Source organism: Monodelphis domestica, chromosome 1 (genome assembly GCF_027887165.1).
Source record: "Monodelphis domestica isolate mMonDom1 chromosome 1, mMonDom1.pri, whole genome shotgun sequence".
NCBI classification, from domain to species: domain Eukaryota; kingdom Metazoa; phylum Chordata; class Mammalia; order Didelphimorphia; family Didelphidae; genus Monodelphis; species Monodelphis domestica.
Window position 1 is genome coordinate 619017611 of NC_077227.1, and position 13295 is coordinate 619030905.

The 13295-nt window shown below is 32.3% G+C and overlaps 1 protein-coding gene across 1 annotated transcript in view; it reads right to left on the bottom strand.

Annotated features, from left to right (window-relative positions):
- The window catches only part of MACROD2 (mono-ADP ribosylhydrolase 2), a 2426984-nt gene that overhangs the window by 2095103 nt on the left and 318586 nt on the right, over positions 1-13295 (bottom strand). The window lies entirely within an intron of this gene.

Genomic DNA, 13295 nt, shown 5'->3' on the forward strand with positions numbered 1-13295 from the left:
AGACAGTTTGGGAGTGTGTGCTAACATGTGCCTTCTTTCTAAGTCTTGACTTATCTTATTGACCATATCTTCAACTAAGAACAGGTAGATAGCACAGTGTTTGGGGAATCCTACCTGGTATCAGGAAGACTCGTGTTCAAATCTGCCCTCAGAGACTTACTAAAAACTGTGTGACCCTGGGCAAATCCCTTAACCTTGTTTGTCTCAGTTTCCTTATCTATAAAGTAAGATGGAGAAGGAAATGGCAAACCCCTCCAGTATCTTTGCCAAGAAAGTTCCAAATTGAGTCATAGTCAGACATGGCTTAAACAACTAAACAACAAGAAATATTTTTTCTAGGATGAAATGGGGATATTTCTTTAACAAAAATTGAAGACAACTAGCAGTTATGAAGAAAGAAAGTTGAGACAACCATATACTTTTCTAATAATATTATAATTCTCTTTTGGAAAAAAATAAATATTTATATCCCTGATAAACTATCGAAGAGTAAGTCTTTACCCCAAAGCACACTAGATAAATTGCATACCAGTTACCAACCTTAATATCTAAAAATGCTATTGACAAAAAATAAGTGTCCAAATTTGGCACTAATGAATTAAATACCAAAAAAAAAATGATCAATCTAAGCTTGAAAATGTATGACCTATACATTTAACAAGAATACATCTGGGAAGTTGAAAGGAGAGAGGAGAAAAATCACTCCCTTGCTGAATGTTCAACAAAGTCAAAAATTGTTTTTTGGAAGCACCCACTTGAAACTGCATTAAATCACTGTGCTTCAATTCCCCTTTCCTATTTAAAACAACAACAATACTCTATCTTTCAGACATGTCTGTTTTAAAAGTATTCCCCTGTGCTATAGAAACTAAAAAATTCTGCTTTACTATCCTTCTAGTTTCTGACTAAAGCATATTTTGTATCTATACACCAACATGACAGCTTTCATGAAGGCAGCAGCTTAAAAATATTCTAAAGGGAGGCACATATCATGCTCGAAAGCACTTGAAACTGCAGACACTACAAAAGCCAAACCACTACTGAATTTATTTCAATAGCAGCTCATTTACCTGCTGCTAAAAATTGTATCAACATTGTTTTGTTTTTTTTTAACTCTTGTTCAGGGTTCCTCCTTAAATAGTAGGGGGTAGATGCTTTTACTTCACAGTAGCCTCTGAATTATAATTGTATTTTATATTTAGGGTGTGAGTGGTAAAGGAAATGTTTTTCCTGTGTTCAATTGAATACAAGTTATTTCATGTTAATTCATGACTTGAGAACTTACAAGCATTGCCCAGCTAGTTCAAACAAGTAACTGATTTAATTTCAAAGGGCATATCATTCCCATCCTAGAATCTTAAATATTAAGGGCACTGGAGACTTCTAATACACATCTGAGTAAAAATTCTGTTACTACAACATCCAAAATTGGCCATCTACAAATATGTCTACTCATGAAAGACAAGACTCATTGGCTCCCAGTAGAGCCCATTTCAATTCTGGATAGCTCTAGCTCTTAGGAAATGTCTCCTTATATTGAGACTGAGGGATATAATAAGTAAAATAGAAAGAGTGGTGAAATTCTTTTCCCTCAAGGGTCCCTGGGAGATCTAGGGCAAATCACTTAATCAATCTGGGTCTCATTTTTCTCAATTACAAAAGGAAGATATGGACTAGATGACCCTCTGAGGTCCTTTCCAGCTCTATGTTTATGAACTCTTGACTAGATGACAGGATGTCACTATATCTAGTTTGAAATCAGCCATCCTGACACCTACCTTTGCAAATTCCACTCAGTAGTCCTTAATAAATTAGTATGTATTGAATGATTACAGTATAGATACTATTGTACTTCTATAGAAGGCATATAATAGACAGTCATTGACATCTCCCAGGATCCCTGTACTTAGGAAGTACTATTTTTTTTTCCTTTTGTGTTGATATTGTTGCAGAGATGAAATATACTGATTGCAATTTACCCAACAATTAAAAGCAAATACTTCCCTAAGGTAGTTAATAGTAGAATGGGCTGCAATTCCCTCACAGGAGAACTCTAGACAAGGTTGGATGGTCACTTATAGAGTATGATGTAAGGGATATTCTCATGCATGTGTAAATTTTGCTGGCTGGCTTCTGAAGTTCCTTCCCAAACCTGAGATTGTGTGATTAGTGTCTGTGGAAACACTTGATTAATCTGATATGTGCCTTATATATCCTATATAGAGACAGCTCTAATTGTTAGGAAGGTTTTTCCTTACATTACTTCCACTCATTGCTCAAAAAAGTTCTCTTTTGGGACAGATTTCAATCTGTTTCCCTCCCTTTTACCTGATTTTTATATAGGTGAAATGGATAAAAAATATTAGGGGAACCTAAAAGAGAAAAATAAGCAATAAGAAGACAGCAAGTAAATAAAATATTATTTGTAAAGTACTCTTCATTCTTAGCACTATAAAAATGCTACCTATTATAAAGAGAGAAAAAAATCCTAAGAACCACAAAAATAAACAGGAATGAGTCCATATTTGCTTTACCTTGGTTGAAAGGTAAAGGGATAATACTTAGGATGAAAATATGATTTTAAAAACATACAATCAATGCCAGGATCTCATTTGGATACTTTCCTAGATATATACTAACAATACAAAGTTAAAAAAAATATGCCAGTTCTATACTGAATTCATCTACCTTTTTTTTCTACTAGCAACCTTTCCCAAATTATCACTGGTTGTATTAGATTTTGCAGGTGATTCTTTATATCAACAGTCGCTCCCTGAACATTACTTTGAAAGAGACAAATTCACCCAATTTGTGATGTTCACTAGATTTGAACTCAACATTTTGGAAATAAAACATTCAGTGGTAAAATGTAAGTGGCTGAATTCACTACAGCACCCCTTTATAGTCCCACTGTGTCTTAGCATAGTCCCACTGAGCCATATAATAATGGCATTGAAATGGTGTCTTCTTGAAATATCCAACTTCTGGTGCAGAATTTAAAATAGAGAACCTATGAGAGCATTACTAGCTATTCTAGAGAGAAAGAAATCCCAAGGCTGTTAACCAAATAAGTACTCAAAGCAGCTTTCAAATGTTTTCTTTTCAGGGAGCTGACTAGGACACAGAACAATTGAAATTTATTATATATTAGTACTTCCCAGGTTGGCTTACAACAAGGCATTTCAGAAACACAATTTCTGGAGGATTCATATTAAGGAAAGTATATGATGATATTTCTTAAAATGAAGCCTTTAATTTAAAACAAAAGGGAGTATTGACTTATCAATTGTTTTGAAAATCCATATAGACTTTAATGGAATGTGAATACATACTATGGAATCCAACTATTGAATTAAAGTCAATAGTATCATTTTATATTTAATAACTGCTAGAAAGGTATGAAACAAAATCTATTTGTGCAATGCATTTAGTGGTACTTAAATTTAATATCCTAGTGATGTTTTAGAATTATTTAATCTAATTAATTTAATCATATCTGAAGTTTCAGAGTTTCATACACACCAAAACCCAGTTGGAAAGCAGAGAAAAGCTAGCAGACTCCTCCATTGGTAATTTTTCAATTCAATTTGACATTTATTAAGAAACTACTATCTGAAATACAATGGAAATATAGACAAAAAAATAAAATGGCCCCTGCTTTCAAGGAGACTACCTTCATTTGGGAACATAACATCAAGGTACTCTAATGGAAGGACAGGAGACAGTTTGTGCCAGGTGAGAAACCATCACCACTATCTCTGTTGACATCTGGAAGGACAGAGTCCCATGATCCTGAACCCCAGAGATTCAGAAGCAGCAATGCTCTATACCACCTACATCAATTCTGCTTTCAAATTGGGACCCCAGAGCCATTATCCAAGAAAGTGACATCTGTAGAAAATGGGCCAGTCATTCTCATCAACTGCTAGCTGAAGCAGCAAGTCAGGACTCTGTCTGAACCCAAGAGTCTTGGTTAATATCAATGCCAACATGACTATCGGTTCTGCTTCCACTCTGGGCCCTGTAGCCATTAGTGAAATTAGAAATCACTGTGGTGAAGAGGCCCCTCTTTCTCACCACCTCCAAGATAAACTGTATACCAACTTATTAAGGGGCAGGTGAGTCCACAAGTCCACAAGGTTGGCAGCAACTCCTAAGCCCAACCATGTCGCTTCAAGGCCAGCACACACAGTCATCATCCTCGGAAGTGATCCCCATAAAGATGTGTCCTAGTAACTTATTTTGTGGATGCTGTAGCCACTGATACTGAAGACCCAGAAAAGAAATGTCTTGCCAACAAAGTCCTTGACATTGTCAAATGGTTCAACTTCAGTAAGGATATGCTTTTACAAGTTTAAATATATTAAAAATGTTAATATATTTAAAACATAATTATGTTAAAAAAGAATTACCATGTACTTTGCTGATGTACCATAAAGATCACAAGAGCTTTCAATGTGATCTCGTCTATAAGTATGTGATCTTCATGACAGCAGGGGCTGTCTTTGTTCTCTATTTGTATTTTCAGGGATTAACAATGATTTTTATACATAAATAAGCACTTAACTATTTTTCATTCATTCATTTGTTATTTTCATTTTAAACATGAAAATATTAATTTTCTGCGACTTGAGGTAACTTTCTCATAATAAAATAGCTACTAAAAGCCTAAGGAAAGATTTGAAACTCTGTTTATGGGCTTCAAGTCAAATATTCTACCCATTACACCACAAAGCAAATATAACATGATACTTTATGATCAAATGAGAGCATACTTTACACCCATTCCATCAAAGACCTGTGTTGATTATATCACTATGGCAATCTTAAGAAAAATTAGGCTGATGAAAAAAGGAAAGTTTAACAGATCTCCAAAGATCTATTTCAATGGGGTGAAAATGTTTTTTTTTTAATCCTTGATGGCATTATCTTCAATAATAATGTAAACTTTGATTAAGTTAAAACATTTATTTATCTATTATCTGCTAAGTCAAAATTTAGAAAACTCTTTAAAAATACCTAACATAGGTAGAATACGCAGTATTTGAAACTGTATTCATTTATTCCTGTGGGAATGGTTTTTATTGAGAAAGGCTGATCTTAACAACTAGCAACATGTCCAGGGAAGCTGCTGCCTTTTGCTAAAATGCAACAGCTGATTGGGTAATCTGGAACAGGGCCCTGGTGTTGTGTAAATCTAAATTAACATATTGTATTTCTCCTCTCATAAACCATTTAGCTACCAGACCTTATCTCTACTTTGTAACTTGTCTTAACAGGTCCAGGTTCCTTAGGTACTGAATTAACTGAAGATATAGAAATGGTGTTAGCAAGTTTGTGTGTAGAAAAACAACTAAAAAGATAGTCTTATAATTACAAGCCTCTAAAGTATTATCCAAGGGTCAGGATAAAAGGGGGAAAAAAAGTTGAAATGGGAGGCTAGTGTTATTCAACTACAGTAATAGTATTACTCAGAGTATACAGACCAATTCACAAACACGTTAATCCTTCCCTACCTCCCCAGACAAATTTCACACATTCTTTCCCAATTCTGTAGATTTCCTCAGAGTTGTAGATAGAAAGATAGCAGCAGGAGCCATTAAAACTAATTAACACTTCACCTCTTTTCTAGGCTTTACACTAAGATCTCTTTGGGGTCAAAGAAAAGCCTAGTTCAAATAAAATCACTAATAAAATGGTCTGAGAGGATATTTGCAAATTTCAGAGTGAAGGCAAAATAGTGTCACTAGTAACATAAAAGGTGCAAAGAGCAGGTTAATGCTGCTTTGTTTTTTTTTTTTTAGGAAAAAAAACATAAAATTATATGTAACTAAGTATAAAGAAATATTTAAAGAAGGAATGTGGCCACATTTTCAAAATGTAGAAAATTTTTATCAACTGTTATGTTGTAGAATTAACAAACTAAAGGACCAAAAAAGACTATTTAATACACAAGTTCACCTCTACCCATTCTATATTTTATCCAGACATGAGACTGATCTACCTTACTCATAAACATTTTTAGGGCATCTTCCAGGGCTCCTGCCTTATGATTCAAATTATTTAGATAGATATTTTGGGTTAACTTAGGCCTTCATTCCATATAATATGAATATATTAAACCCTCAAGCTGAAATGCTAGTCATTATTTACAAATTATGATAATTAGAGAGCAGTTTTTTTTTTCCAGAAAGCCATTGTGACTTTAACTTTTCATTCAAATAATTATAGAGGCTGAAATTTCAAGACTGGGAGATTCAAAACCAATATTGTTATGTCATTTTAGCAAAAAAGTCCTGGAAACAAAAATCTGTTTGAGCTATCAAGCTTAGGCCACATGAGTGAATCTCACATTTCCACCAATACATAATTAATCAATAGGACATTACAAATTACAAGATAACACTGATTAATGCAAGTTTCAAGTACATAGTCACTGGGGGAAGCCAACCACTACCACAGTACTATGTAAAGTATATCAATAAGACTTAATCCTGAGTAAAAAGTATCTATTTAAGGTATTAGTTAATGGGGACAAATAAGGCCAAAGGAAAGAAACTTCATCACTTTAGTTCATATTTCATTCATTAGTATGAATGTAACAACTAAAATAATATACATGAAAAAAATTTATTCACATGTACACTCATTATTTTATCTTGGTCCATTGAAACACTATAGTCTATAGTTTATAGAAATCTCCTCTGACTGAATAACATGAACTTGAATTTTTTTCTACCTAACACATGCTCAAACCAGCTATATTCAATTTCTACAAAGACTAGATGTGGCAATTCCATCCTAGTAGAAATTCTAATATAAACAACTGTTAGGAAAATCCAGGAGCACACACACACACAAAAAAAAAACTATCAATGCTTTACAAATTAATGAAGAGAACATAGGAGCTCATTACAATTTGAAATAGGTTTTAAAATTGTTCATATCTATATAAGCAAGCATGATCAAAAATTTAAAATAAGACCTGTACTAGGCAATATACTGAAATAGTAGGAGATTGGATAAATCTATTACTAGTGAATATTTAGTTCCTCTAAATTGAGTATCATCAGCTAGATGAAAAATGTATTCAAATTATGATTCATTAGGAAAGCAGAACAAAGAAATAGCAGTAAGGTAGAGTGAAATAACCATTTAGAATTGGAGATAGAAAGTATAATTTCAAATCCCAAGTTTGTGAATTCTTAGAGGTATGACCTGGAGAGTCACTTAACTCTTCCAGAGCTCTGGTCAGTTTATCATTGTTATGAAACTGAATATAGTATATTGGCTACTAAAAGTATTTGTGAGGCATGGTTTATACATCAGCAAGTCTTTGTTTGTTTCAATGTTTGTGCTTTAAGTGTTCTTGCCCATCCAGAGAGGAAATATCAGAAACATGGAAAATTACTATTTTGAAATTATGAGACAAAATTTGTGTGTGTGTGTGTGTGTGTGTGTGTGTGTGTAGGACAGATATTCTAAATAGATGATGAGTAAGGCTTACAATGACACTAGAGGAGAAAGTAAGTTCCTATAATGTTTCTAAACTTTTCCCTGAAAGGTCCAACTTTTCACTATCAATTTTATATCATTTTTATATATATATTATATATATATGATATATATATAAATATATATTTTATATATTTATATATATATATATCAATTATAGTAGTGTTATTATATTATATAGCTACACATCACAGAATATAATCTTTGGATAGCAATTAAAATGCATATCACTCAAAAAAGCACATGGTAGGTTTCAGTAGGCTGCAACGTATGACAAATAAGGAACCATGAAGAGAAATGTGAGTAAGCATGTCATCAAAGAAATATATGATATTAAAGGAGGCTAGTCCTTTTTACATGGTAGGAGGAATGGATAATTGATGCGCTCCACTGAGCTCCTTACAGGATTGAGAGAAACTGAGAAAAGAAGTTGAGAAACTTCTGGTTGGATGTTGAAAAGAATCACATAGGATGGGCAGGCAGGATTGAATTGAAATCAAGATTTCTGAAGGAGGATCCTTAAGTGATTACAGATTTAATTGAATTGTTGAATATTCATTATAAGAGGAATTTATCTTTTAAATTTTTCTTATAAAATACACCTGGGATTTAATTAGCTATTTTGGGAATTAAATCTCAATAACATTTTTAAAATCAATAGTTTCAATTACAATGATGAATAAACTCCAGTCATTTGTAGCCTAATTCAAAGAACTTCACAAAATCAAACAAACTGACTTTGTCAGAACCTCAGAGGTGACTGAGCCCTACTTTAACAATACCTAACAAGAACTCATCTCCAGCATATACTAAGAAAACAGAACTCATTCTCTGTGTGCTCACTCTTCTCCCCATCATATTTTTGGGGTTTCATTAACTTTAAATTTAACAAAAACTAAATAAAATAGATAGTTCATATACATAGTAAAAATGAAAAAGTAATACATGAAATTGTTGCTATTGTTGAGTCATTTCAGTTTGGGGAAACACTTCAAGACTACATCTGGAATTTTCTTGGCAATGTTTCCAAAGTGGTTTACTATTTCCTTCTCCAGCTTATTTTACAAATGTGGAAAATAAGGCAAAGTTAAGTGACTTCCCCAGGGTCACATGGCTACTAAGTATCTGAGGCCCTATTTGAATTCAAGATGAATGTTCCTGACCTCAGGCCTAGTACTCTATTTACTGTACTACCTTCCTTTCCCATATGAAAGTAAAGATATATATAGATATATAGCTAGCTAGATATAGATATATAGCTTGCTTTTCTTTTTATGTGAGTTTATTTCATGTAACTTTGATCAAGTTGTTAAATTTTTTTTCATTAGACTTTTGATTAATTCTCCAGGATTCTCCAGATATACCATCATTTCATCTGCAAAGAGTGATAGCTTTATTTCCTCATTGCCTACACTGATTTCTTCAGTTCTTTCTTCTCATTGCTATAGCTAAAATGCTTTTTAGATATATAATCATTTCCATTTGTATTTTATTCAGGTGTATTCAAAGCACTTAGGCTTTTCAGAGCTTCTTTCTGGTCTTCTGTTCTCTGCATTGAAAAGAGTGTCTCAAACGATTATATTTTCTTTCTTTTTCTCCTCTTTTAAAAAAATCTATCTGTTTAACCTGCCATTTTCCCACCTCCTTCATTGGGAAAAATAAAAAGAAAGATACTTTAGTAAAGATTTTTATTTTGAGGAAAACAGAATCCCACATTGGCTATGCTACAAAATATATAGCTATTCTGCATCATAAATTCTTTCACCTGTCAAAAGATTAGTAGCATGTGTCATTATTAGTCCTCTGGAGTTGTAACTGGTAATTGAATTAATGAAATCATGTAAAATTTATATCAGTTTGCTCACCATCTCTGGGAGACAGTAAAGGTATGAGGGATTAAGGGAGGGAGTGTGGAAAGAAGGGAGAAAATTTGAAATTCAAAACCTTTTTTTTTTTAAGAATGTTAAAAAAATGTCATAAAAAAGAAAAGAAAGGGATTTCAAAAATGTTATTCTTATAAAATTGCAATTATTTAATAGTTCTGATTCTACTCATTTTATTCTTCATTGATATATGCATGTCTTACCAGATTTCCCATAAACTGTTCATATTATGTTATGGTATGTTACCATTTCATTACATTCAAAAAGTTCAAAAAACCCCAAATCCCCTGTAAAGGCTAAAGCCAAATAGCCCTCTCAGTAAGTTCAGGCCTGTCTTTATATTCCAACAACTAAACTCCAACCACCAATTCACACACTTCCAGCAGCCAACTTCCCCACAACTCCCAGCCCTGTCAGCAACTGACAGATCCAACTGTCACCCTCAACTGTCAGTGACTGAACCCCCTAACTATCTCTATGGTTCTTCATTCCTTTCTCTATGGTTTCTACTTCCTGTCACTGTGGGCTGGTTAATACCTACATATGTCTATGGTAAGAGGACCTCCATGTTCCTGTTAAATTAAAAAAGGAATAAAGAATTCCTTTTTACAGTAATATGTTTTGAGATCTTATACTCTTAGGCCAACTTCCTTCTCATCAGATCATTGTTTCGTTTGAGTTCTTGATCTTTCTTATCTATTGAGGAATTTTACTGTTATTTTTTCTGTTTCTATAAAATAATCCATTGGTTTTGTATAGAACAGAATAATTAAAATAAATAGTATAGTTTTTGCTATATTGGCCCCTCTTATCAATTAGCAAGCAGTATCTTTTTCTCAAGATTTAGATCTATCCTTATTTCTGTAAAGATTGTGGTAGATGCATTTATGAAGCTTTTATATATGTATTGGTAGATAGACTATTAAGTATTTTATACATTCTATTGTTATTTTGAATTGATTTTTTTCTTTTTACCTCTTCCTGCTGGATTTTATTGAAAACATATATAAATTTTGATGACATGCAAATTTGTCTTATGTCTAATAACGCTGCTGAATTTCTTTGTTATTTTTATCAGTCTTAATGGATTTGTTAGTGTTCTTTAGCTCAGAGATTTAGAATTTGAGATGTGCTGGACCAAAATATCCCTAACCAAATGAAATTAGGTGATGTTTAACAAAATAAATTAAAATACAAAATAACATGGATAATTTGATTTCTAGTTTTCTAAATCAACATGTAGGCAGCTATGAAGTGCAGTGGATAGAAGACTGGGCTTAGAATCAGAAACTTCCTGAGTTCAAATCTGGCTTCACAAACTTGCTATTGGGAATCTCACTTAACTCAGTTTGCCTCATTTTCTTATCTACAAGCTAGAGAAGGAAATCACAAATTGCTTCAGTATTTTTGTCAAGAAAAGCTGAAAATGGGGTCACAAATAATCAGACATGATTGAAACAACTGAACAAGTCAATATGTGACCAGCAAGGATTAATTAATTATGATTTGAGTTTAACACCAATGCTGCTCTAGATAAACCATCAAATAATATACAACAGTGAGATTTGCTCTCTCTTAGGCTATGTTTTCTCCTTTGATTTATTTTTCTTGTCCTATTGCTATAGCTAAAGTTTATATCACTATTTTAATTAGTATTAGTGATAAATGTAATCCTATCTTTAACATTGATATTTTTGGAAAGGTCAATAAACTTTCTGTATAGCATACAATGTTTGTTCTGTTTTAAAAACATACTATTCAACATGTTAAAAGTCCACTTATTGCTCTATTTTTCATAGAAACAGGTGTAATATTTTGTCAAAATCATTTTCAGCATTTCTTATAATTATGGAACATAATTCATTATAATTGCCTATTATGTTCATTTTATATTAACATGCTTTACTATATTTATAGCTTTCTTATCTTGAACTAACTGGATTTCTGGTGAAGCCAACTAGTTCAGAATCTTTTTAATATACTGCTGTAATTTCTTTGATAATATTTTATTTAATGCTTTTAAGTCAATATACATTGTGGATATTAGTTTATATAGTGTCTTGTTTCTTCTTGGTTTAGACATCAAGTCTATATTTATATGACAGGTCCCCTTCTTTTCCTATTTTTAAGTATAGTTTAAGCAAAACTGATACAAAAATTTTTGCAATGTTTCATAGAATTCAATTTTAAATGCATCTATTATTAGGGTTTGTTTGTATTTCTTCAATTTGGGAACTCATTTGTCATTTCTTCAATTTTTTCTGAACCTCAATTACTTAAATACTCCATTTCTTTTGCTATTTGGGTATTTTATACTTTTGTTGTCACATAGTTTAAATTATTGGTTTTCCTATCATATAATTAAGGAAAAAGTCACTCTTAATATCTTTTATTGCCCCTTTAATTATTGTGAATTATCTTTTTTTTTACATTTTAAAATATCAACAAATTGGTTTTCCTATTTTCTTTTAAAAAACACCCTGGTTAACTAATTTATTTTGCCTTTTAGCATGCCAATTCCTACTTTTATTTATCAATTCAGTGGTTTCGATATTAAGTAGTTTTGTTCTTTTTCCATTATATTCATAACTTCTTTGATTTCAATATTTTCTACTTTGGTGATTGTTAGATTTTTCATTTCTTGCCTTTCTGGTATTTCAAAAACATTTTTTTTCCATTTGAATAAGTTTATTTAGCCAATTTATTCCTTGGTTACAATAATTACATTATTTCACTCCCTCCCTTTACCCCACGCTTCCCATAGCTGACTCGCAATTTCATTGGGTATTGCATGTGTCCTTGATCTGATCCTATTTCCATGTTGTTGTTTACACTAGGATATTCATTTGGAGCTACATCCCTTTGACCCATGTATTCAAGCAGTTGTTTTTCTTCGATGTTTTTACTCCCACAGTGTTTCCTCTGGATGTGGATAGTGGTTTTTCTTGTAGGTTCCTCTGAGTTCTTCAGGGTCATTGCATTGCCACTAATGGAGAAGTCCGTTACATTTGATTGTACCACAGTTCAGGCTCTGTGTACAATGTTTTCCTGGTTCTGCTCCTCTCACTCTGTATCACTTCCTGAAGGTTGTTCCAGTCCCCATGGAATTTCTCCACTTTATTATTCCTTTGAGCACAATGGTATTCCATCACCAACATATACCACAATTTGTTCAGCCATTCCTCATTTGAAGGGCATCCCCTCATTTTCCAATTTTTTTTTGCCACCATAGAGCACAGCTATGAATATTTTTGTACATGTCTTTTCCCTTATCTCTTTGGGATACAAACCCAGAAGTGCTATGGCTGGATCAAAGGGCAGACAGTCTTTTATAATCCTTTGGGCATAGTTCCAAATTGCCCTGGAATTTCTAAAAAATTAAATGACAAATCAATTAATTTGTTCTTTTTGTTGTTTTTGATGAAAAAAATTGAGAGTTATCAATTTTTCCCTCAGGACTACTTAAGGCACAACTTCTAAGTTCTGGTATTTTATTATATTTTTATTTTCTTTAATGAAATTTCCAGTTATTTCTCATTTTTCCTTGATCCAACAATTCTTTACTACTATAATCTCAAATTAATTTTGAATTCTTTTAGCAAAGATCTTTTATTGAATATAAATTTTATCACATTTAATTCAGTAAAAAAGTGATTATTAGCATTTGTTTGTGAGACTTTCATTTTCTAATACATGTCCAATTTTAAAGGTACTATGTAAGTCTCATGATTGCCAGAAATTTATCAGTTCTAAATTTTTTAAAGTTCTATTCAGGACCTTAACTTTATCCTTGTTTATTTTTGTTTATATTTCTCTAAGTCTGAAAGGGGCACAATGTTTCATGTTATATATGTTATACGTTATATATGCATATATGCAATATTATAGTTTCATTGT